This window comes from Triticum dicoccoides, chromosome 5B (assembly GCF_002162155.2).
Source record: "Triticum dicoccoides isolate Atlit2015 ecotype Zavitan chromosome 5B, WEW_v2.0, whole genome shotgun sequence".
NCBI lineage: Eukaryota > Viridiplantae > Streptophyta > Magnoliopsida > Poales > Poaceae > Triticum > Triticum dicoccoides.
Window position 1 is genome coordinate 15,969,487 of NC_041389.1, and position 27,658 is coordinate 15,997,144.

Sequence of the window (27,658 nt, forward strand, 5' to 3'; positions counted from 1 at the left end):
GACAACTCTTCAAGGGTGCATGACCATAAAAGATATTACTCATATAAATAGAACAACCATTATTCTCTGATTTAAATGTATAACCGTTTCGCATCAAACAAGATCCAGATATAATGTTCATGCTTAACGCTGGCACCAAATAACAATTATTTAGGTCTAAAACTAATACCGAAGGTAGACATAGAGGTAGCGTGCCGACGGCACTCACATCGACTTTGGAACCATTTCCCACGCGCATCGTCACCTCATCCTTAGCCATTCTTTGGTTAATCCGTAGTCCCTGTTTTGAGTTGCAAATATTAGCAATGGAACCAGTATCAAATACCCAGGTGCTACTACGAGCATTAGTAAGGTACACATCAATAACATGTATATCACATATACCTTTGTTCACCTTGCCATCCTTCTTATCTGCCAAATACTTGGGGCAGTTCCGCTTCCAGTGACCAGTCTGTTTGCAGTAGAAGCACTCAGTCTCAGGCTTAGGTCCAGATTTGGGTTTCTTCTCTTGAGTAGCAACTTGTTTTCCGTTCTTCTTTAAGTTCCCCTTCTTCTTCCCTTTACCCTGTTTCCTGAAACTGGTGGTCTTATTTACCATCAACACTTGATGCTCCTTTTTGATTTCTACCTCCGTAGCTTTTAGCATTGCGAAAATCTCGGGAACAATCTTGTTCATCCCTTGAATATTATACTTCATCATGAAGCTCTTGTAGCTTGGTGGCAGTGATTGAAGAATTCTGTCGATGACACTATCATCAGGAAGATTAACTCCCAGTTGAATCAAGTGATTGCAATACCCAGACATTTTGAGTATATGCTCACTGACAGAACTATTCTCCTCCATCTTGCAGCTATAGAATTTACTGGAGACTTCATATCTCTCAATCCGGGCATTTGCTTGAAATATTAACTTCAACTCCTTGAACATTTCATATGCTCCATGACGTTCAAAACATCGTTGAAGTCCTGATTCTAAGCCGTAAAGCATGGCACACTGAACTATCGAGTAGTCACCAACTTTTCTCTGCCAGACGTTCTTAACATCGTCAGTTGCATCTGCAGCAGGCCTGGCACCCAGCGGTGCTTCCAGGAAGTAATTCTTCTCTGCAGCAATGAACATAATCCTCAACTTATGGACCCAGTCCGTGTAATTTCTACCATCATCTTTCAACTTAGCTTTCTCAAGGAACACATTAAAATTCAACGGAACAACAGCATGAGCCATCTATCTACAACAAACATAGACAAGCAAAATACTATCAGGTACTAAGTTCATGATAAATTTAAGTTCAATTAATCATATTACTTAAGAACTCCCACTTAGATAGACATCCCTCTAATCATCTAAGTGATCACGTGATCCAAATCAACTAAACCATGTCTGATCATCACGTGAGATGGAGTAGTTTTCAATGGTGAACATCACTATGTTGATCATATCTACTATATGATTCACGCTTGACCTTTCGGTCTTAGTGTTCCGAGGCCATATCTGTATATGCTAGGCTCATCAAGTTTAACCTGAGTATTCCGCGTGTGCAACTATTTTGCACTCGTTGTATTTGAACGTAGAGCCTATCACACCCGATGATCACGTGGTGCCTCAGCACGAAGAACTTTCACAACGGTGCATACTCAGGGAGAACACTTATACCTTCAAATTTAGTGAGAGAACATCTTATAATGCTACCGTCAATCAAAGCAAAATAAGATGCATAAAGGATAAACATCACATGCAATCAATATAAGTGATATGATATGGCTACTGGGTGTAAACCGCCCAGGAGGGGCCGGATTACACTCATAAGGAGTCCTGTACAAGGGCCCATGAAGATGAAGGCTATGGTGCTTTAACTATGGAGGCTTAGAGGCCCAGAGCCCAATGGCGGATTAGGGCCCATAGTAGTAAACCGCCATACATGTATAACTTGTATTGTAAGTTAAGGAGAGGAAGAAACTGAGCCAGACACTTGTATGAGCTGGCCTCGGGATTCTGTAGAATGGTCGGGCGTCAACCTGTGTATATATAGGGACGACCCGGCGGCGGTTCAGGGACAAGAAATAACAACTCGAGAGATAGGTCAAGCGGATTCGCTCCTTGCTCAACGAGTTCAATCAATCCCACAACAACTAGATCGTAGGCTTTTACCTTCACTACAAGGGGCCGAACCAGTATAAACTCCCCGTGTCCTTTGTTCCGGTTTAACCCCTTCAAGCTAATCTCCTTGCGATGGCTCCACGACTAAGTCCTTTCGTTAGGACATCTGACGTGATATTTCCACGACAGTTGGCGCCCACCGTGGGGCTATCACATGATGGTTTTGAGCTCTTGAAGGGCAACTTTGAGGGACTCAAAGGGTACGCGGTTGGCCGGATGAACAAGAGTCGTGGCGGCAAGCTCTACATCAACGACGTGGGCTGGGGCCCCGAGGCCGGCTCAATTGAGTACGGGTACCGGGTCCCCTTCGGAGGAATTCATGTCTTCATCGGCAAGATCGGCGAACCGGGCCCTGAGTCGGACATCTGCACCGAACTCGTCGAGACGGCTCAGTGTGCGAGCCCTGCCCGAGTTCAGCCTGCCATGAAGCGGGCGTTCGTAGGATGCATCCACAGTACTGAATCTGAACCGGTATCTGATGGTGAGATGGCTATCTACTCCGACGGCAGATCATCTACCGGAGAGACTGAGTCGATGTATCAAGTTGAGGGTAACCTGTTTGGGGGTTATTCCGATGGCGGCAGTATTCCGGAATCCTTTGAACCGCCAAACAGGGTTGCGATCTTCATGGCCGGTACACAGCCAACTTTGCAAAATTCCACTACAGCAGCGATGAATTCCGGATCGGCAGCCGGGGCAGGTGGCCCCGCGTGCCGGCCGGCTCAAGTTCTTTCTGGTTTATTGGACGTCTGGTCAACGCTGTTGACCATGGCAGTTACCCTGGAGACTCATGATCGGAATAATGCGGAGGTTGCCAAGCTGAAGGACCAGGATGACTGAAGAGCGGTCCGCTTTAGATGCTCAGTCACAGCAGATCCAGGCGTAGAATTACCGGCTTATGTTGGATCAGGACACATCAAACAAAGTATTGCGGAGGAGGCATCAGTCTCGCCTGCCGACTGATTACAATGCGATGAATCTCTTCAGTACACCAGGAGCAGGGACCATCAATCCGGCAGCTTTAAACCGGACTGCAGCGCCAAGGACCGGAACATCGGATCAGCCACGGATGATGGGCCCGCCTCGATGAACAGATAACCCGGTGCAGTACACAACACCCCCGCCGGGTCACTTTTCCACCCCTTTGGATAACATGATCGCTGCGGCATCCCAGTTGGCAGCTATTCCAATGGAGGGTGAGTCACCAGCAGCGGTTGAGACGCGGAGGGCCAAGGATCTTCTTCAGACCGCCATGGTGCAGCAGCAGGCCTATTCCTACAGCCGAGACAGAATTCACTCAACCCCTCGCCCGAGCAAGAGCTACAACAGGAACATGGATGAACCGGCTGTATCTAGTAGTGTGCAGAACTGTGACGCCCCTCGAGGGCCAAATCCGGCGCGTGATGGTGCAAATGCTCAGGACGTGGTGGATAATGGCAGAGCATGAAGGGAGGCCACATTAGCGGCACAGTACGCGGGTCATCATCAACCTGCCCCGGTTCAACCAGCGGCATCAATAGAAAGAGGACTTGCCTTCAGTTCCGGGGGAGTTCCGTGTCTCACCCCGGCTCTATGCAATGTGCGGTTACCCAAGGATTTCAAGGGCCCGCGTAAGGTGCCTAACTACACCACCGATTTACCCCCGAGTCATGGGTTGAGAGCTACGAGATGGGTATGGAGATGCTGTAAGTGGATGAAGCGGCATGTGCAAAATACTTTACCATGATGTTGGAAGGAACAGTTCGCACTTGGTTAAAGAGCCTGCCCGCTAACTCCATCGGGTCATGGGACCAATTGAAGGCCCGATTTATAGCAAACTTCAAGGATACGTGCAAACAACCCATGTCCATTGTGGATCTGGCTGCTTGTGCTCAAGGAGAGAATGAGTCAACAACTCATTGGGTGCGCCGGGTTTCAGAAATCCTGCTTTCATCGGACCGCATCAATGCTGATACAGCGATCGTGACATTGGAGGGTAATTGCCGGTTTAAGTTGCTGAAGATGAAGTTGGGACGGCTCAAGCACCACTTCAATGGTATGGGAACAGTCATGGCAGACAGAGAAGGGAAAGAAGAATGCTAGTACAAAAGGACAGCATAACCAGGCGAGCCACGGGAACAATGGTAAGCGTAAAGTGGATAATTCAGATTTTGTGGCTAACACCAATGTGCAGGGCAATGCGCAACATCGTAAGGGTAAACCGCCCCAGCACGGTGGAGGCATGAATCTGGAGCGGCTGTTAAACCAGCCCTACCCAAAGCACGGAAGGAAGGAGGTTTCGGTCACACACCTCTGGAAGGATTGCTTCATTATGAAGGAGTTCAAAAATTCTGATCTCTTCCGGTATGACCAGGGTCCGTCTGTCGGTTCAGGTCGAGGATTTCTTGGGCCGGGTTACGGCATCGGCGGTTCAAACTCTGGATTTCAGAATAATCAGGGCAACTAGAACAACCAAGGTGGTCAAAACCAGCAGAACAATCAGGGGAATCAGCAGCAATCAGGTTATCAGAGTAACCCGAAGTAGTTGAATGGTGGGCAGTATCATGTCTTCACAAGAGGGCAGTTAACGCTGTTGAACCGGCAGTACCTCGTTACCTGCGTTAGTTCGAGCATCCCATTGTGTGGAGCAGGGAGGATCATCCGCCCCGGATTGATACTCCGGGTCATCTGGCTTTGGTGGTGGCACCTCAGGTCGGGGGTTATAAGTTCACCAAGGTACTCATGGATGGGGGGAGCAGCAGCAGCATCCTGTATTATGATACCTTCCGTCGCATGGGATTGACGGATAAGAATCTTAAGCCGTCGAACAATATTTTTCACGGTGTAGTACCAGGTAAATCGGCATATCAAGTTGGCAAGATAGCTTTGGAAGTTGTGTTTGGTGATGAGCATGATTCCAGGTCAGAAACGTTGTCCTTTGAAGTGGTGAAAATCCAGAGCCCATATCACGCCCTGTTTGGACGGCCGGCCTATGCAAAGTTCCTGGCAAGGTCCTGTTATATTTACTTGCAGCTCAAAATGCCGGGTCATAAGGGGACCATCACGGTTCACGGGAGTCTTAAGATTGCTTTGGACTGTGAAGAGGGTGATGCGGCCTATGCTGAATCAGTTTGTGCAACAGAAGAGTTGAACTTCTACAAGGACAATGTTGATCCGGTAGATATGACTCCTCTGAAGAAGCCCACCACAGAGCATGACCCGACTCTGAAGTTTAAACCGGCTAATGAAACTAAATTGGTTGATTTTTTTCCTGGCGATTGATCTAAACAGTTTAGTATTAGCACCACTCTGGATCTGAAATAGGAAAGCGTGCTCATCGAGTTCATCCGTGAGAACCGGGACATCTTTGCATGGAAAACTTCTGATATGCCAGGTATACCGAGGGAACTCGCTGAGCACAATCTCAATATTGATCCTAAGTTTAAACCGGTTAAGCAATTTCTCCGCCGCTTCAATGAAGAAAGGCGCAAGGCTATTGGTGAGGAGGTAGCCCGACTCTTAGCAGTAGGGTTTAGAATTGATGTTTTTCATCCAGAGTGGCTGGCTAATCCGGTGCTAGTGCTTAAGAAAAATGGCACTTGGCGAATGTATGTGGATTACACAGACTTGAACAAGGCTTGTCCGGCTGATCCTTTTTCTCTCCCTCGTATTGATCAGATCATTGATGCTATGGAGGGTTGTGAGCATTTGAGTTTTTTGGATGCTTATTCCGGATATCATCAGATCAAGATGACAGTTAAGGACCAGGAGAAGACAACCTTTATCACTCCCTTTGGAGCCTTCTGCTATGTATCTATGCCTTTTGGGCTCAAGAGTGCCCAGGCGACTTACCAGTGATGTGTGCAGAATTGTCTTCATACTCAGATTGGGCACAATGTTCATGCTTATGTGGATGATATTGTGGTAAAATCCAAGAAGAAGGAGACATTGATAGATGACCTCAAGGAGACCTTCGACAACCTTCGGGTTTATAAGATGATGCTCAATCCGGACAAGTGCGTCTTCGGTGTTCTGGCAGGCAAACTCTTGGGTTTTCTGGTATCTAACAGGGGCATTGAGGCTAATCCGAAAAAGATCAAGGCTATTACGTCTCTGGCTAAACCGGCGTGTATCAATGATGTTCAACGGCTGGCGGGTCATATTACGGCTCTAAGCCGGTTTACCAGCAGATTGGGAGAGAAGGTGATCCCCCTCTATCAGATGTTGAAGAAGACAGAAAATTTTGTCTGGAGTGATGCTGCTAATGCGGCGTTTGAGGATTTAAAGAGGCAGTTGGCTGAACCGCCGGTTCTTGCGGCTCCGGTTGATAAGGAGCCGATGTTGTTATACCTGGCTGCTAATGCTCGGGCAGTCGGCGTAGCCATTGTGGTGGAACGCAAGGAGGCTGGGAAGGAATATCCGGTTCAAAGGCTGGTTTATTATTATCAGTGAAGTGCTAATTGAGTCAAAGCAAAGATATCCGCATTGGCAGAAGCTAGTGTATGGGGTTTTCATGGCAAGTTGGAAGCTTAAATAGTACTTTCAGGGCCATCCCATCACATTGGTCAGTTCTGCTCCTTTGGGGGATATAACCCAGAACAGGGAGGCAACTGGCCGGGTTACTAAGTGGGCTATTGAGCTTGGACCACATGGTTTCAAATACATGCCTCGCACAACCATCAAGTCTTAGGCTCTTGTGGATTTCATCAATGACTGGACAGAGTTGCAGGCACCAGAAGACAAACCGGACAACATGTACTGGACTATCCACTTTGACGGGTCCAGACAATTGGAGGGCTCGGGGGTTGGAGTTGACCTTACTTCCCCTCGAGTTGATAAAATTCGTCATGTTCTCCACTTAATGTTTCCCTGTACTAACAATGCAATTGAGTACGAGGCCTTACTCCATGGTCTTCGAGTGGCTAAGGAAATGAACTTAAGCCGGGTACGATGCTTTGGAGACTCCGATCTAGTGGCTCAGCAAGTTTCAGGTACTTGGGATTTCAAGGATCCACTCATGGCGGCTTACCGACGCGAAGTGGATATTATGGCTGGTTATTTCAAGGGTTATCAGGTTGAGCACATTGATCGGTGCAACAATGAAGCAGCAGATGCTTTGAGCCGACTGGGATCTCAATGTAAATCGGTACCTCCCAATACCTTTTTGGATGTCCTGCATAACCCGTCGGTTAAGTTGCCTACAAAGGAGGATTTAGCTATTCCTGATCCGGAGGCACAGTTGGTGGCCGCTTTACATGTAATTCCGGATTGGACGGTTCCATATTTAGCGTATATGAATCGAGGCGAGTTACCAGAAGATGAAGTTCTGGCCAGACAGATAGTCCGGCGATCAAAGTCCATGGTTATTCACAATGGCGAGTTGCATCATTGCAGCCTCTCAGGCGTGTTCCAGCGCTGTGTTTCTCCCGAGGAGGGCCACGAGATTTTGCGTGAGATCCATGAAGGAGATTGTGGTCACCACGCCAGTTCAAAATCATTGGTTGCTAAAGCTTTTCGTCATGGTTTCTACTGGCTAACGGCTCATGTTGATGCTGAAGACGTGGAAAGCGGTGTGATGCTTGTCAGAAATTCTCTCGACGAGCTCAGGTTCCGGCTCAGGAGCTACAGATGATTCCAATCACTTGGCCGTTTGCTACTTGGAGGCTTGATATGGTACGGCCTTTTAAGCGATCCAAGGATAAGAAGACCCACCTATTGGTGGCGGTTGACAAGTTTACTAAATGGGTTGAAGCGGAGCCCGTAAGCAAGTGTGATGCAGCCACGGCGGTTCAATTCATCAAAAAGGTGATCTTCCGTTTTGGTTTTCCACACAACATCATCACAGATAATGGGACAAACCTTTCCAAAGATGAGATGGAGGAATTTTGTCAACGAGAGCACATCCGGCCTGATGTGGCGTCCGTGGCTCACCCCCAGTCCAATGGTCAAGCTGAGAGAGCTAATCAGGAAATCTTGAAGGGTATCAAGCCTCGGCTTATGGTTCCTTTGAAATGGACGCCGGGTTGTTGGGTGGAGGAGTTACCATCTGTGTTATGGAGCATAAACACCACCCCAAATCGGTCTACTGGTTATACACCTTTCTTCATGGTTTACGGGGCAGAGGCAGTCCTCCCAAGTGATATTCATCATGACTCGCCCCGGGTTGCCAATTATGTTGAAGCGGACAATGAGCAAGCACGTCAAGAAGCGTTGGACCTGTTAGATGAAAAGTGGGACATGGCGTTGGCTCGTTTGGCGGTTTATCAGCAAGACCTGCGGTGTTATCACAGCCGCCAGGTTAAAACAAGAACCTTTCAAGAAGGCGACTTAGTGCTCCGGCTCATCCAGGATCAGACCGATATGCACAAGTTATCCTCACCTTGGGAAGGGCCCTTTGTGGTCAGCAAGAATCTGCACAACGGATCATACTACCTCATCGACATTCGAGAGACAAATACTCACGCAAATCGGAGGAGGAGACCCGTCAGCCGTGGAATATAGCTCATCTTCGGCCTTACTACACCTGAGCCATAGGCTCTTCTTATGTATATATTTTGACAATGTATATATTATGATCAATATAATAAATCGGCACCCTTGCTATAAGCAGGGTCTCTGCTGTTTTTTCCAATATCTTCAGATTACATGGGGGCTTCAGCTGACAAAGCGGAGTTCTACCCATTAATCCGGCTATCACGCCACAATACAGCTTGGGAGATTCACACCGAAGGGGCCAAAGAGAGTCTGGTTGCTATGCACAGCTCAAACATAGGCACCCATTGAGCATAGCTCACAAAGTTACTTGGGGGCTCTTTGTGCACTGCAACAAAGAGTTTGAAAGGACCCTTGTAATATGCTATCAAGCACGGCTTGGAAGCCTGGTGTATTCACCTAAAACCCCGGGTTAACCTGCCTTTATCAAGTAAGCCACTCCTATCCATGTAATCCTGGCATGACCCGCCGAACGTTTGACAAGTCAATCTTATACAGACTCTGAACTTGTCAAAGTTAAAACGATGATTGGTTAGTTGGAGGCCCATCTTGAAAGGCTTTGCAAAATGGTTTAACTCAGCGGCCTGGCAGCCCATGAAAAGCCTCGAATTTGGGCCTGGCAGCCCTTGAAAAGCCTCGACTACACGGTTTTATTTGCCTTTGTCAAGATTTGTTCTTCGTTGAATTTTTTTGTTGAACCAGCGTATATTGACCCGACATGGCTATCAGTCATCATATTAACCCGGTGTTTGTTAACCTGGCTTGGCTTTCAGCTACAAGTTGTCAGACCACATTCAATTCTAAACCGGTGTTTCTTAACCCGGTCTGGAGTTGACTATAAGTCGCCAGGATGATCATCCGGTGTTTATCATAGCCCGTCATGACTTATTATGCACCAGTACAACATGGTGGGAGTTATCAACACTCAAGATTTGGGTTATCACCCTTACTACGCAAGTTAGTAAACCAACGGTGTGGTTCATATCACAGGTATGATATATTTCATATGTTATTGCTTTACAGCCTTGGTTATAAAAACTCTGGTTCTGTATTGCATATCATAACCCGTCCGACGGTAAACCGCCAGGACACATTTAAGTTTTCCAAATGCAGAAGGCAGGATTTTCTGAAAAGTACAAAGGCATATGAGCAAGCATAGCAACAATCATAAATGATTGCAGTGTCATGTAGCAATGCACGATGGCACAAGATCAAAGTATTTCAACTAGCCTATTACAAGGCGTTTTGATGCCCAAAAACAATAAGTGTTTGTTGCATCAACTAAAGTCTGCGAAGCTACAACCGGCTGTCGGATTATGACTCGTTGCCAGGCTGATGAGAAGTTGATGGATCATCTTGCGCCGGTTCAACCTCCTCCTCCCCACCCAGTGGCTGGAAGTCAAGGGTGGCCCAGTCAATCCGGGTTAAAGCTTGGAAGACAGCTTCGTCACTTATAAGATTGGACGGTTCAACGTCAGGGGCATAGGTGTCCTTACGAATTGGCGGGATAAGATTCTGCACTTCCTTCACAGCTGCATCAACCCGTCTGTTGTCTGCATCATAGCTGGACCAATGAACAGACAAGTCAACCTCGTCGGCCAATTGGGTTGCCAGCGGGCGCATCTCCTTTGTCAGGGCTTTGAGGGCTTCACTATCAAATTCTGACCCATCCTCTTGTTCGCCAGGATAGCCCTTTGCGATATCTGCCGGATCAAGATCCGCAATCCAAGCTTTGGCCCGAGTCAGTGCTGTTAAAGCGCCAGCCCTTGCAGTGGATTGCTTTACCTCTTCTATCTGGGCAGTGGTCATAGATAATTTGGCCAGTGTATCTTTGATCAAGGTTGGAGGCGGTTTGTTGTCTGAGGCCGCATAGATAACTCGTTGAGCGCCGCTATACAATTGTTCTATCAATGTATAAGATGCCTTCAACTTCATCCGCATATCCCAGCCCAGATGAGCAACACGACTACCTGCAATGGTTCAAGAATTTGTTGTTAAAACCGGCAACATCAAAGATGTTTAAGAACGGTTCTTACAAAACAGTACTTACCAAATATTGCAGAAGTCATAGCATTGACTTGATGCTTTAGCCTAGTTAGCTCTTCCGCCACCGGTTTAAGAGCTGCTTCGGCATCTTCAGCCCGCTTTAACAGAGCAGCCTTCTCGGTTTCCCAGTCCGCCCGCTCGCTTTTCAAACCATCCTTTAATTGCTCCATGATAGTTAAAGCGCCTTTCCATTCATCTTTGGCCTTGGAGGTTTCAGCTTGCTGGGATTTGATATTCTCTTGAAGATCGATAATTTGGGAATCTTTGTTCCTTATGTCAGCCTGAAAAGATAGATGATGAAGATGTTAATATTTTTCTCAAAGTCCCAAGCATATAACAAGTTATGCACTTGGCACTTGGGGGCTAGTGCAGTTTCCTTCTATTTTGACTGCTATTTAAAGTCCCAAGACTCAATACAAGTATTAATATTGGCACTTGGGGGCTAATGTATAATTGATCAGAAAAATCAAAGGTGAAGGAATTCAACAAGGACAAGTTTTGAACAGAAACTAAACTGGCCCTTGGGGGCTACACAGTTGATGTCTTTTTTATCCAAACTCCCGGTTCATCTTGAAGAGATAAACCGGCCCTTGGGTGCTACAGTGGAGTTGATATATAGTATAAAGAACATTTATAAAGGGTTTGGAATGGAAGTTACCTCATAGCGTTCCTTCATCAAGTTGACTAAACCGGCCTCATAGTCACGGCTTGTATATAGGCGGTTTAGAAATCCGGAATGGAGCTCCTAAGCACTAAGATGAGCACAACTTGACAAATCAGTGTTCCATTTGCTTTTCTCCACATCAGCAAATTTGTCCTTGGCACTATGTTTGGATAAAGCAACTGGGTTGCCAGGGACAATGTGACCAGTACCAGTGATAACAACATCATCATCGCCACCTTTGGACGGGCTTGGCGGATTGTCAGCATTCCTGGCCTGGCTTGGCTGATTGTCAATATTCTTGGCTGGGCTTGGCAGATCTACGTCCTTGGATGGGCTTGGCGGATCAGTATGAGGACTAGCTGGGTTAACCTCTGGCGGATCAATGCAAGTGTCCTGACCTTCTGGTATAGGATCATCCATGGAAATATCGGCATCTCCACCAGCACCTTCTGAGGTCCTCTCCGGTTCAAACTCCTAAGTGGGAGCATTTGTTTTCGCCTTCTTGCTGAGACGGGCTTTGGCGCTACAAAAATAGCAAAACAAAGGTTAATATGATAAACCGGCTCAAGAAGGCAAAGCTAAAAATCATAGTACTTACCCAGGGACGGTCTTGAGGGGAGGTATTTGTGTGGTTGATGATTCTCCAGAAGAATACTTGGAAGTGACCTGATAATTCGAATCAGATGGATTAAGTGGGTATCGGAAGCAACCCACCAAGGGATAAGATTTATTAGAAGAACAAGAGACCTCTGGACGACGCTTCTGGTTTGGGGTGTCTGGTAAAACGGAGGAAGTAACTTGCTGGCCACTGTGCCGGGTTGTGCGACGACCTTCATGTTGCTGTGTCTTCAAACAAAATTGTGGATCCAAATGAGCAAGAGGATGTGAGCGTTTTACTTTCCGGACTGCGCGGCAAACTTTTTGTATTGGCACATGATCTGAATCGGAGGAAAAGGAGATTACCTCTACATGGTCAGCACGGCTGGCTTTCGCATCATCCTAATAATGGTCATTGTCAATAAGATGTATGAAAAATGAACCAAGGGAGTCAAGTTCTACCTCTGACTCTGAGTTGTCAACATCTTCGGGCGGATCAGAGGACTCGGTGGTTTTCTTCTTTGCTAACTTCTTTGTGGCCTTGCTCTTCGCACGAGGAGCTCTCGCCGTTTTGTCTTGGGGTTTTGCCGGTTTGTCTTGAGTCTTCTTCTTCCAGAATGGATCTTTGGCCTATAGGAATAAACAGAAGGCTATCAAAATGTGATAAAAGGAGGACGGATTAAAAACAGAAGGATAAAACTCTTACAGCTGGCAGTTTGTGTTTGACATAAAAGGGACACAACCCGATTTTGCTGCATTCAGAGATCGGTTCATCCAGCATCTTCTTCACGGACTCAGTGACCTCATCGTCAGTCATCTGTATTTCAGTGTGCCGCTGAGGATCTTTAACATCCCCGGTGTATTCATGCGTTAATCTGGTGCGGCGGCTTAAGGGCAGGATACCCCATGAAACCCAACAACGGACAAGGTCAACGCCAGTTAAACCGTGTGCTAGGAAAGCCCGGAGCTTTGCAAGTTGTGGTGCATATGTTTGTCGTTCTCTGGTAGTAAGCCACTGAGGCAGTGGATGTTCATTGCTGAGTCGGTGAGCACGGTAATCCAGCAAAGAATTTTCATCAGCAGGCGCAGTGTTCCGACAGTAGAACCACGTTTGATTCCAATCCTTTGGGTGGCTGTGATGTTTGGCATGAGGAAAATTGACTTTTTTTTATCGACACTCCGCCAAGTTCAGTATTGGGGCCGTTAGAAAATTCAGTACGGCGGTTCAAATGGAAGAAGTCTCTGAAAAGTTCAATAGTCGGTTCTTCTTGCAGATAAACTTCACAAAAGACTTGGAAGTTGCAAATATTGCACACGGAATTCGGTCCAATAGCTTGAGGGTGGAGTTGGAAGCTGGCAAGCACATCGCGGAAAAACTTTGATCCGAGAGGGCTAAAACCCCAGTCCAGGTGCTGCATAAACACAACCACTTCTCCATCTTGAGGTTTAGGAGGGTTCTCAGTGCCAGGGACTCGCCAATGAATGATTTCCTTCTTGGCTAAAGCACCAGTCAAAACGTACCCAGTAAGCTGCTCTTCTATGATCCGGGAAGGAACCCAGTTGCAAGAAGCGAATTGTTTGGCCATTTTTTAAGACAAACTGTAAAGGAAGGGCAAATGCCAGTTCACAATTCAAGGTTGATGCGCATAAACCGGTGATAAACCGAGGGATTTAATCAGAGCATGTATGCACGTTAAGCCGGATACTGGTGCTCAAGTCAAGATAGCGGTTTACGTGAGGGCTAATGGTACCTGGTGGATTGTCATTTTCTACAGGTTAAACCGCCTATAATGGTTTGGAGGAAAACGGATCTGAAAATTGCTAAGTGCTACGCAAACAGGTTCTACAAGTTGATATAATAATTACGGATCTAGTGCAGTTCAGGAAAAGGAATAAATTCAAAGCCTAAAGTGGCGATAGCAGAACAGCAAGATTCAGATGGGATCTATTCATAGGTGAAAGGACGCTATGGTGAGGAAAAGTAAACTATAGTTTCGGCCGCACAAGAAAGTTATTAAGTTCATCAGGATACAAGAGGTAGTAAGAGAAAGCAGTAAGCACCGATGAACACCGATGAACACTGATGAAGGCATGAAACCCTAATGCAGATCTAGGGTTGAAGAAAGAAGGCTTACCGTCTTCGCAAGATTGGCGGAGAACGGCCGAGGTTCTCTGGTACGTTCAAGTCGATGCAACGGCCAAGGATGATGCAACACTTGAAGGTAGAGGGCGGCAGCGAAGCTTTCGGGCTTAAGCATCGAGAGGAGGAAAAAGAGGCGCGGAAGGGGAAAAGGGAAAGACCCCTAGGCCTATTTATAAGGCGAATGGATAAGCAGGCAAACACAGGGATCGGGGAGCTCGAAGCGGAAAATGGGGCACAGTTGTTGCCTCGATCTTCAGAAATTAATTCATAAAGGAAGGTATTTATGAGTTTTTTACGCAGATGATGTCATGACGATTTGCTGCAATTTTAGAAGATGATGTCATGGCGGTTTACCAATCTCGTATGGAAGTGACGTCATGGTGGTTTACAAGGACTATAGGAGGATGTTCAAGAAGAATTTTTCTAAAGTGTTGAAGATTGACAAAAACAAGTTCAACTCAATTTGGGGCCTAATGTTGGGGATATTACTACTAGATGTAAACCGCCCAGGAGGGGCCGGATTACACTCATAAGGAGTCCTATACAAGGGCCCATGAAGATGAAGGCTATGGCACTTTAACTATGGAGGCTTAGAGGCCCAGAGCCCAATGGCGGATTAGGGCCCATAGTAGTAAACCGCCATACATGTATAACTTGTATTGTAAGTTAGGGAGAGGAACAAACCGAGCAGGACACTTGTATGAGCCGGCCTCGGGATTCTGTAGACCAGACGGGCGGCAACCTGTGTATATATAGGGACGACCCGACGGCGGTTAAGGGATAAGAAACAACAACTCAAGAGATAGGTAAAGCGGATTCGCTCCCTGCTCATCGAGTTCAATCAATCCCACAACAACTGGATCGTAGGCTTTTACCTTCACCGCAAGGTGCCAAACCAATATAAACTCCCCGTGTCCTTTGTTCCGATTTAACCCCTTCAAGCTAATCTCGTTGCGATGGCTCCATGACTAAGTCCTTTTGTTAGGACATCTGACATGATATTTCCACGACAATCACCATCGTCACTGGCGCGACACCTTGATCTTCATCGTAGCATTGTTGTCGTTTCGCCACCTATTGCTTCTACGACTATCGCTACCGCTTAGTGATAAAGTAAAGCAATTATAGGGCGATTGCATTGCATACAATAAAGTGACAACCATATGGCTCCTGCCAGTTGCCGATAACTCGGTTACAAAACATGATCATCTCATACAATAAAATATAGCATCATGTCTTGACCATATCACATCATAACATGCCCTGCAAAAACAAGTTAGACGTCCTTTACTTTGTTGTTGCAAGTTTTACGTGGCTGCTACGGGCTGAGCAAGAACCGTTCTTACCTACGCATCAAAACCACAACGATAGTTCGTCAAGTTAGTGATGTTTTAACCTTCTCAAGGACCGGGCGTAGCCACACCCGGTTCAACTAAAGTTGGAGAAACTAACACCCGCCAGCCACCTATGTGCAAAGCACGTCGGTAGAACCAGTCTCGCGTAAGCGTACGCGTAATGTCGGTCCGGGCCGCTTCATCCAACAATACCGCCGAACCAAAGTATGACATGCTGGTAAGCAGTATGACTTGTATCGCCCACAACTCACTTGTGTTCCACTCGTGCATATAACATCTATGCATAAAACCTGGCTTTGATACCACTGTTGGGGAACGTAGTAATTTCAAAAAAATTCCTACGCACACACAAGATCATGGTGATGCATAGCAACGAGAGGGGAGAGTGTGTCCACGTACCCTCGTAGACCGAAAGCGGAGGCGTTAGCACAACGCGGTTGATGTAGTCGTATGTCTTCATGGCCCGACCGATCAAGCACCGAAAACATGGCACCTCTGAGTTCTTGCACACGTTCAACTCGATGACGTCCCTCGAACTCCGATCTAGCCGTGTGTCGAGGGAGAGTTCCGTCAACACGACGGCGTGGTGACAATGATGATGTTCTACCGAAGCAGGGCTTCGCCTAAGCACTGCTACGATATTATCGAGGTGGAATATGGTGGAGGGGGCACCGCAACGGCTAATACATCCCAAGGATCAATTGTTGTTGTGTCTAGAGGTGCCGCCCTGCCCCCGTATATAAAGGAGCAAGGGGGAGGGGGCAACCGTCCAGGAGGGGGCGCGCCAGGAGGATTCCTACTCCCACCAGGAGTAGGACTCCCTCCTTTCCTGTCCAAGTAGGAGAGGGGGAAGGAAGGGAGAGAGGGGAGGAAGGAAAGGGGGCGCCGCCCCCCTCCTTGTCCTATTCGGACTAGAGGGGGAGGGGGCGAGCGGCCTGCCCTGACCGCCCCTCCTCTTCTCCACTTTGGGCCTATGAGGCCCATTAACACCCCCCCCGGGGGGGGGGGGTTCCGGTAACTCGCCGGTACTCCGGTATATATCCGATAACCCCCGGAACCATTCAGGTGTCCGAATATAGTCGTACAATATATCAATCTCATGTCTCGACCATTTTGAGACTCCTCGTCATGTTCGTCATCACATCCGGGACTCCGAACAACCTTCAGTACATCAAAACTCATAAACTCATAATATAATCGTCATGGAAACTTTAAGCATGCGGATCCTACGGGTTCGAGAACTATGTAGACATGACCGAGACACGTCTCCGGTCAATAAAAAATAGCAGAACCTGGTTGCTCATATTGGCTCCTACATATTCTACGAAGATCTTTATCTGTCAAACCGCATAACAACATACGTTGTTCCCTTTGTCATCGGTATGTTACTTGCCCGAGATTCAATCGTCGGTATCTCAATACCTAGTTCTATCACGTTACCGACAAGTCTCTTTACTCGTTATCTAATGCATCATTCCGTAACTAACTCATTAGCTACATTGCTTGCAAGGTTTATAGTGATGTGCATTACCGAGAGGGCCCAGAGATACCTCTCCGACAATCGGAGTGACAAAACCTAATCTCGAAATACGCCAACTCAACATGTACCTTTGGAGACACCTATAGAGCTCCTTTATAATCACCGAGTTATGTTGTGACGTTTGGTAGCACACAAAGTGTTCCTCTGGTAAACGGGAGTTGCATAATCTCATAGTTGTAGGAACATGTATAAGTCATGAAGAAAGCAATAGCAACATACTAAACGATCAACTGCTAAGCTAACGAAATGGGTCAAGTCAATCACATCATTCTCCTAATGATGTGATCCCGTTAATCAAATGGCAACTCATGTCTATGGTTAGGAAACAGAACCATCTTTGATTAATGAGCTAGTCAAGTAGAGGCATACTAGTGACATTATGTTTGTCTATGTATTCACACATGTATTATGTTTCCGGTTAATACAATTCTAGCATGAATAATAAACATTTATCATAATATAAGGAAATAAATAATAACTTTATTATTGCCTCTAGGGCATATTTCCTTCAAGCCGTCCACCACTCAGAGTGTGTGGCCCGCGCCACACCTGGCCACTTGGGTAGTAGTAAACTAAAGCTTCGGTATTAGTTTCAATTCCAGTTCTAGTTCCAGTTTTTAGTTTCAGTTTCAATATCAATTTTAGCTTTAGTATCAGTGTCAGTTTGAGCTACATTTGAGTTTTACTAAGCTTAAACAATGCCAATATTTGTAGTTCTATCGTTTAGTATCCTTTAATATGTATGTGTGAACAATGAATAGTTTGTTTTGTGAACTTAAGTTTGCGATGCAATGTACCTGTTTCCTAAAGTACTATAAATGTTTGCAAATGTACTTGTTAAAACACACTAAATTTAATCAGTGTACCAGTTTGCTAAAGTAATTCAGAACAAAAGTAGAATCGCATTTGACTCATCAAATATAGAGTACCAATCTGGGTAGATGAACAAAGCATGAGTTCAGTAGTTCAATAATGCAAAAACATGATTTCAGTACAACAATTTCATGAATCATCAAATTGCATTCTAGGGTTGATTTCTTCTTTTATGCCTTTCTCATCAAATAAACCACAGCTCTCCATCCTTCCTTTTTTTCTTTTCTCGTCATCTAGCTTCCTCTTCAGTGACCTTATCTTCTCCTCCCTCCTTTTCTCTGCCCTCCTCTTTTGTACAACCATCTTCATATCTTTGATCTTTCTCCTCTGCCTTTGCAAAACATATTTGCTTCAACACTTCTAAGTGGCACATCACCATTGTCTCAGCATCCTCACCAACAAACAAGTCCTCATACTCTTCCTCTGATTGAAAACTAGATTCTGCCATCTCTTTCTGCATCTTCTCTTCATATTCTTTTCTCAACTCTTTAGTCTCAAGAAAAGAAGGTCCTCATCACCAGTGAAGTCATCAAGTAGCACTTTTCATGTGAAATCAGATGAAAAAAAGATCTTGACAATTAGCTTGACTTAACTGAATTTCTTCCTCGACAGTTGTTCCATGGTCAGCAACAGCAGCTCCTTGCTCAGTAACAACAGGTCCATGCTCGGCAACATATGGAGTTGCTTCTATAAACCAATCAGGTTTGCTGTAACAATGCAATTCAACAGTCTGCCATGAATTTTATTCTTCAACCATGGTAGAAATTGTATTTTGATGTGGTAGTTCAATCATTTTCGTCTTGCAGCCAACTTGATCATACCTTTCCAGTATGCTTCTATAGTAGATGAAATCATCTCTAGTTAATCCTAGTTGCACGAACACCTTCTTCAACTTATCAATAGTAACTGTGTCCAGACGCCAAGGAAAAGGACGAGGTTGAACACCGAACTCTTCAAGAACATGGCTAAAACTAAACATTTTGGACACCTAAGAATTATGTCCTTGATGCACGAGTAGGTGAAAGGTCTACTGCAGGACCAGATGCTGATGTTTTGAACGTCTGGCAAGCTCGATCTAATGACTACTCAATACTTCAGTGTGCCATTCTTTACGGCTTAAAACCGGGACTTCAAATACATTTTGAACGTCATGGAGCATATGAGATGTTCCAAGAGTTGAAGTTAATATTTCAAGAAAATGCCCGGGTTGAGAGATATGAAGTCTCCAATAGTTCTATAGCTGCAAGATGGAGGAGAACAGTTCTATCAGTGAACACATACTCAAAATGTTTGGGTATTACAATCACTTGACTCGGCTAGGAGTTGATCATCCAGTAGATTGTGTTATTGATAGAGTTCTTCAATCACTGCCACCAAGCTATAAAGGCTACGTGATGAACTATAATATGCAAGGGATGAACAAAACAATTCCCGAGCTCTTCGCAATGGTTAACGTTGCGGAAGTAGAAATCAACAAGGAGCATCAAGTATTGATGGTTAACAAGACCACTAGTTTCAAGAAAAAGGGCAAGGGAAAGAAAGGGAACTTCAAGAAGAATGGCAAGCAAGTTCCCACTCCTAGGAAGAAGCGCAAAGCTGGACCCAAGCCTGAAACTTAGTGCTTCTACTGCAAAGGGACTGGTCACTGGAAGCGGAACTGCCCCAAGTATTTGGCGGATAAGAAGGATGGAAAAGTGAACAAAGTTATATTTTATATCCATGTTATTGATGTGTACCTTACTAATGCTCGTAGTAGCGCCTGGGTATTTGATAATGGTTCCGTTGCTCATATTTGTAACTTGAAACAGGAGCTACCGATTAAACAAAGATTGGCTAAGGAAAAGGTGGCGATGCGTCGGGAATGGTTCCAAGGTCGATGTGATCATCGTCAGCATGCTACCTCTACATCTACCTACGGGATTAGTTTTAGATCTGAATAATTGTTATTTGATGCCAACATTGAGCATGAATATTATATCTGGATCTTGTTTAGTGCGAGACCGTTATTCATTTAAATCAGAGAATAATGGTTGTTCTATTTATATGAGTAATATCTTTTATGGTCATGCACCCTTGAAGAGTGGTCTACTTCTATTGAATCTTGATTGTGGTGATACACATATTTATAATATTGATGCCAAAAGATGCAAAGTTGATATTGATAGTGCAACATTTTTTGTGGCACTGCCATTTAGGTCATATTGGTGTAAAGCACATGAAGAAACTCCATGCAGATGGACTTTTGGAATCAATTGATTATGAATCATTTGATACTTGCATACCATGATGGGCAAGATAACTAACACTACTAGGGAAATGCTTAAAGATAAAAGTTTACCAGTAGCGCCTGTTTATGACCCCCCGCTACTAGTATTTACTAGTAGCGCCTGCAGATAACACGCTACTACTAATAAATAACAGCAACGTTTGTTTGCTCGGGCCGCGCTACTGTTACATGGGCCGCTTGGCAAAAACAGTAGCCCACTTACCTGTAGCATTTGTTTTGGACAGGCACTACAGCTAGTGGGCTTAGCAGTAGCCACTACTAGGGAAAAGGCTAGCAGCAGCGCGGGTTTTAGGTGTATCAGTAGCGCGGGCAGGGGCGCTACTAATAAGGCGCTACAGCTATTGCTTAGCAGTAGCGCGGGCCCGCACGCGCTACTGCTAGGACAAATAGCTGCAGCGTTTGTTCAAGCCCACGCTACTGCTACTGTAACTACTGGCAGCGTGTTTTCCGTCCATCGCTACTAGTATTCCTTTTTTATTTTTTTATTTTTAGTGTATTTATGCGCCATCGCACAAATATTAATTGGTACAATACCAGTTATGAGGCTTACATCATTATGTCCATAACAGTGTGTCAAATGAAGGTGCATTAGGTTCAAGTGGAGGCAATATGTGGTGCATGTCGAAAGTATACTACTAATCCAAACTTGATCTAGTTTGGACTAGTAGTACTTTCGATGTGCACCACATGTTGCCTCCCACTTGAATCTAATCCGCTAGCACAAGTTATTTAATCATCATCATAGTCATTACAACCAACAGTATTTATTTAATCACCACTAACACTAGCTAATAAAAATCATCATAGTCATTACCACCAACACTAGCTATTTTATCATCATAGTAATAGTGTAGCTCATCATCATCCTCAAACTCATTTATAGCTAGCTAATCACTCCTGCTGCTCTCTCTTAGGTAAAATAACATAAAACATGTATAGCTCTCCTCCTTGATCAAGTTGGAGCATGCAGATGAACCTGTCTCCTAATCGTGGGTAGCGCATCTGTTTGCTGCCCCCTAGTACTTCTCTGCGCTCCCCCATCACATATTTGGTCTAGTCTTGCACTATTAAGCATCCGTCACTAATCCTGAATGCACTAAAGTAATCTGTAGGATATCTTGGCCGTAAGCTAATAATACTCATGGTACCTTTAGTCTCGATCCCATAAGGCACAACATTCATCGGGAGTCCCTGTTGAAGAACATCGTATGGCAACATACTTAGCAATGAAGTTTAGCTTCAAAAATAATGTATGGAAAAGATGCACTGAGGATAAATAGTACAAATCTTACCATCCTTCCTAAATAGATGTGACCGTAGTTCATTACGAACACTATTGGTCGCACATTTTCAGTACTAACATTTCTAAATGCAGGAAGAAAATTTATCTTGACAATATCAAGATCCTCAAGCCATGAAACATAATGACTGGGCTCCTCGCAGTTGATTTCAGCCCCAGGACAGTATACAGTCCTGTCTACCAAGCGCTGGACATGTTTGCTTGCACCGAAATAAGCTGACAATACAAATTAGTTGTCAACTATTTTTGAATAAACAATATCAAAGACATAAATATGGTTGAGAAACTTACATAATGGTATAACTGGAGGTGTCTGCACATTGACCCAGATGTCGGTATTACCTTCAATATCATCTTCTGGACGAATATCAAAGGGGATAACCATATCGGGCTCAAATGCATAAGTCTTGCATAGTGCTCGCCATGTTTTGCATCCAAAATAGGTGTAGTCGTCTGAATTGTATAATTTTGCGTGGAAAATATAACCATGCTCGGTCTTCAAGCAAACTTTCTTTTCCTCCCTAGTATGACTGAAACCTATCTTATCCAATACAAAAACTCTTGCATGGCAGGGGATACGCTAGTAGAATAGTAAAAAAATATAAGTTGAAGCAAATGAAGCAGATGTTATGCTTAATTACGAAAAAAGACTTGTCGTTGTGACTTACTGTATCCAGTTCGAAGTTCTCGTCCAGCTTGATGCTGAAGCGCCTATCAACATCTAGGAAGATTCCGTCGCACAGGCCGCGCTCGTCTTCGCAGTATTTGCAAATACCGAAATCCTTTTCGTTGTCAGACATTTCCTATGTTCATAGTTAAAATATTAATTGAAAATCGATCGAAGACAACTACCAGGATACTCAACACACAAATCCGGGGCACTCGATATTTCCTACATATTCTGGCACAAGTCATGCCAAAATTCATGGAAAAATCTGGCATGACCTTTGCTAAAATAGGACATATCGAGCGCCTGAAATTATCCGGAACGGAAATGAATCAACACTGCGGCAAAACATAGGCCACTCGGAGGTGTAACCTGCAAACATGACCGGCCACTTGGATATTGAGCAACACAAGATATACATTTCAAAATATCTTATAGGACTCAAATTAGCATGCATTCAATAAGCAAAAGTAAATCATCTCATGCGTCCGTACATCGTCGAATATTATCACTAATACATCATGAATAGTGTCATGCATATAACATCACTAATACAACTAAAACCCTAGCACACGACTGGTATCGGCGCAGGCGGTGGACACCCACAGAGAAGGAACCATCATGGGATAATAGCTCCAGTGAGATCCCTGGAGAACCTGCCAGGTATTGGAGAACGACCTGTGCTCCAACGCAAACAAGTAGCGACGGACGTGCGCGTCCTCCTCACTGACACGGTGACGCACCACCTCCATGGATTACTCGAGCCTCAGGACCATCACTGGCCCACGCGACCGCCACCAAAGAAGGTTCGGGTCAACGACAGGCTGGCTCCTCACCAACCTGCGCCCCCCGGTAGGTAGTGCCTCCCAGTACCACCTCGGCGGAGCCCAGTCCCGGACATGGCCGATCTGGTCAAGCAGGTGTCGTCCTCCGCCGACTTGACGACGAGGATGCGGGATAGGCATCGTCCACGTCGAGGCGGAAAAAATTGCTTTAACTAAAAAATAGCAACAAGTTCTTACTAACTAGTTCTATTAATTAAACTAGTTCTTACTAAAAATAAACTTACTATAAATAAAAATATTCTAGTACCTAAGTAGTACCTAGTTCTTACTAACTACTCTCTCCGTTCCAATTTACTCGTCGTGGTTTTAGTTCAAATTTGAACTAAAACCATGACGAGTAAATCAGAACGGAGGGAGTAATTAGTACCTAGGAACTACTGCCCTAATTGCCATATAAGTATCCATTTTTAACTAGGGTTCGTACTACCTAATTAAATAGGGTTAATACTAATTGTAATTAACTAACTAGCACTAAAAATAGCCTAGGGTTCATACTAACTAGCACTAAATAGCTAGGGTTCATACTAAGCAAACAAGAGGGATCGGAAGGGGAGAGTGCTTACAGAGGGTGGGGAGAGAGATGGGGTCCGGGGAGATGGCGGCACCTAGGCGCGGCGAGGCGGGGTCGGGGGAGACGGCGGCGAGGCAGGGTCTGGGGAGACGGCGACGAGGCGGGTCGAGGGAGACGGCGGCGAGGCGGGGTCGGGGGAGACGGCAGCGAGGCGGGGTCAGGGGAGACGGCGGCGAGGTGGGGTCATGGGAGACGGCGGCGAGGCGGAGGCGATGAGGGGGAGAAGAGAGAGTGGGGAATGTTGGGGGAGGAGGCAGATCAGGAGAGGGAATCAGGCCGCGCGGGGGGTTAGGAGAAAATAGCTATTACAGTAGTGTGGGGTCTCAAAATGCGCTTCTGCTAAAATACGTAGTAGTAGCGCTGTTTCTACAAAGGCGCTACTACTATACCTAGTACGTTGGGAACGGTGTGGCAATTATAGTAGTAGCGCGTTCTGCCCCTGCCCCGCTACTGCTAAGCGTGTAACAGTAGCGCCGTTTTAGCAGACGCGCTACTGCTAAGTAGCAGTAGCGCCTCATTTTAACAAACGCTACTAGTAAGATTCTGTGTATAAGGTTTTCCCTAGTAGTGAGCGCTGGCCTCTAACCAGTGCTACTACTAGAGGAAAAGAAAACCGGCCCGAGCGCCCCCGCACCCCCTCACTCTCACAATCGATCCCCTCTGCCCGATGCTGCTACCGCGGTTAGGGTTCATCCCCGGCTGCCTCACCCCCATCGACAGTGCCGTGCGCCGCCACCACGCACGGTCGCCTCTCGCCTCCTCCGACGCTCCAGCCCCGTAAGTCCCCCTCGATCTCCTCCTCCCTGCGCGCGCCACACTAGCTAGGCTCCAATCGATTTGCCATGGCGGCTCACCATGTTTTGGGATTTAGGGATTGCATGGTGGGTCCACGCTTCGATGCGAGATGTTCCAGGCTTGTTTCCTCACGTGATTGGGGAGAGAGTATAGAGAGGGGTTAGGTGAGAGAAGTTGAGGCTTTTTGTTGCTCACCGAAACTTAGGAGAGAGCAGAGAGAAGTAGCTAGAGAAGTAGAGGCTTTTAGCACATATAGTTGACACTTGGGTTTCAATTCTTGGTTGCTGCCCCTGGAGCAGTGGTGGCGGTGGCGGTGCCTAGTGTTCTAGGGTTTAGAGAGGGGTTCTTTCCTGACACTAGGGTTATGTGGTGAATGCTCCTCCTTTCATCTGAATGATGTTCATTGTGCCAGTTTTTCTTAAAGGTCTAAATGTCTTTATCCTCGTGAGCTACCCTATGTGTGAATTTGATCCACTAGCTTCTTTGTTGATGCATATAAAGATATGACCAAGAAGCCCTCACTGTTATGTGGTTTCATGGAAAAATCAATGCTTGATTCAATATTCTTTCAGGTTGAAGAGAGTATCTGTATGTGGTGATGCTCAACTTTCCAAGTTGTTATGGTGCGCATTTGAATATATGCTAACACCTGTTTCGAAAAAATGCTTATATTTTGTCTGAGTGTGCGATTGTTCTTCCATTGTATTACCTCTTAGTATGGTGCTTATATTTTGTAGTAGAAAATGTTGGCTATATTTTTAGCCACTTGTGAATTCTGTTTCTGCAACTGAATCTTTGTACATAAACTTTGCTTCCTTGTTCTCCATAGGGGGCTTTGTCAATTTTGCAATGCTTCTTTAGGCAAAGGAGCAGGGTGTAAATTGACAAAGCCCCATATGTACCCAAATCGCTATCCATCTGTTGCTGTTAGTGAGCCCATTTTTGGTAAATTTCAGAAAAAGAAAACACAGATAGACAGAGAGTTGTATCTGATCGAAAAGGGGGGTGTTTGCCTTTTATAGTTTTAATTATTGTGCATCTGATGCCAAAGGTGGAATGGATGTTTACTTATTGTGTTTTGTGAATCTTGTGTCGTGCTGTTTTGGAAGATTCTAAGCTGGTTCAACTTTTGGATGTGGGAATAGATAAAATGTTCCCCTGGATTCAACTACTTTTGCTTGTCTGCTGCGCAATAATGGCAATATGCCATTTATCTTATTATTAGGCCATTTTTGGGTTACATGATCTCTATTAGGTTATTGTCTGAAGTGAACTACAATTTAATTGTTATTTTGGTTGCCATGTGAACCTCATGTATATTCTCTATGATGTGAACTTGATGTGTATATTATTCAAAACCTGATGTGTATTGAAAACTTTATGTTTACTTTTTGGATCGTTAATACTTTAATCATATTGCTTTAGGGAAATGGCGCCACCACCACCACCACCATGTCGACGGTGCAAGTCAAGGTGCGCCAGCAGCCTTGCAACTGGCATGTTGTTCGGCATCTACTTCGAGCCTAGTTTTCATCACGCGGCGGTAATAAATTATATGAAACTAGTAACTACTATTTTGTTTTTAGTGTTATTGGCATTAATGCATAGTGTATATATCATTTTTCTTTTTGTACACAGATCGTCCCATGCAATGTGAGGTCAGAATTCAACAAGCTGACTAGAGACTCTGTGACCTTTGAGGCTCCTGGGGCCCCCTACACTATGGAGGTCGAGAAAGGATGAAATATGACGCTGGTGGGAGGAGATGGATGGGTCCGTTTCATCGCCCACATGCGTATCACCGGTGGTGAGTTCATCAGCTTCTCCTTCAGAGTAGAAAGGCCCAAGCTGGCCGTGATTTACGTCAACAAAGTAGAAGATTATGAGGATGATGAGGATGATGACGACCCACTTGGTGAAGCCATCGTAGCTCAAAGAATGAAATTGAGCGAGGAGGAGGTGTGCAACCTATGGGACATCATTCTGCCACGTGCTGACTTCGTCGGGGTGCCATTCGTGACCCGCCTGACAAGTACCATGGTTGATCGGCATATCATGGTATGTTGCATTTACTCTAGTTTTTAGAGTAATTTGATGATATGCTTTATTGTTATACTTAGTGTAGAGTCCGATGATATATATGCTTAGTGAATCCGATGATATATTTTTTAGAGTAATTTGATGATATGCTTTATTGTTATACTTAGTGTTGAGTCCAATGATATATATGCTTAGTGAATCTTATATGCTTAGTGAATCCGATGATATATTTTGTTTTTAGAGTAATTTGATGATATGCTTTATTGTTATACTTAGTGTAGAGTCCGATGATATATATGCTTAGTGAATCTTATATGCTTAGTGAATCCGATGATCTATATGTTAGTGAACCAGATGATATATATGCTTCGTGTGGAGTCCAAAGAACTGTTAATAGTGTAGAATCCATATATACTTATTAGTAGAATTCATGCTTAGCAGAAATGTAGTACCGTCTTTTGATAGTGTAGAATGTGTGAGGCTACTTATTAATTGATATGTTTTTCTTATTCAGAGATTGCCAAAGAGCCTATCTGAGAGTTGTGGTATCAAGCCTGATGAAGAAGGCTCTGCTGGAATATGCCTTACCGCGAGGCGCTCCGTCACCACTTGTTCGTACGGCGTGGACATGGACGGTCGCACACACTTCAACTCGGTTGGGTGGAAGAGCTTCCTCGTCAGCAAGAATCTTCATGTTGGACAGGAAATCCTAATTACTATCAGGAACACCCACCGCCCAGGCTTGAGGATGAATATCGTCATGGATATCATCTAGAACTGCATATGCTTGCGTGTGGCTGCTGAACCATATATATGCTAGTATGACTGCCTAGTAGACTTATCAACAATGATTTATCCATGCATTGTTGACTACTACATATGGATTTGTGAGATTGTATGGTTATATTAAATGTGATAGTGTCGTTAATGTTTGTGAGATGGTTCTGTGAACTTAGTCGTTAATGTTTGTGAGATGGTTCTGAGAACTTAGTTTATTTGCACCGGACTTGTCTTGATTTCCATGAATATTGCATCTGACAATTTTTTTATTATTTCTATTTGCCTAGTTCTAGCGTGGGGAGAAAATAGGGCGCTACTACTACGTGATGATAGTAGTAGCGTTGGTAAAAAACAGACGCTACTACTAAGTATCATAGCTGCAGCGCTGGTTTAGAAGCGTGCTACTATTAATTAATAGCTGTAGCGCCCTAGCAGTAGCGTGCGTGCCCGCGCTACTGGTATGTAAAAAACCAGCGCCACTAGTAAGGTTTTCTCTAGTAGTGTAAAACTCCATTCTCGAGCGGCC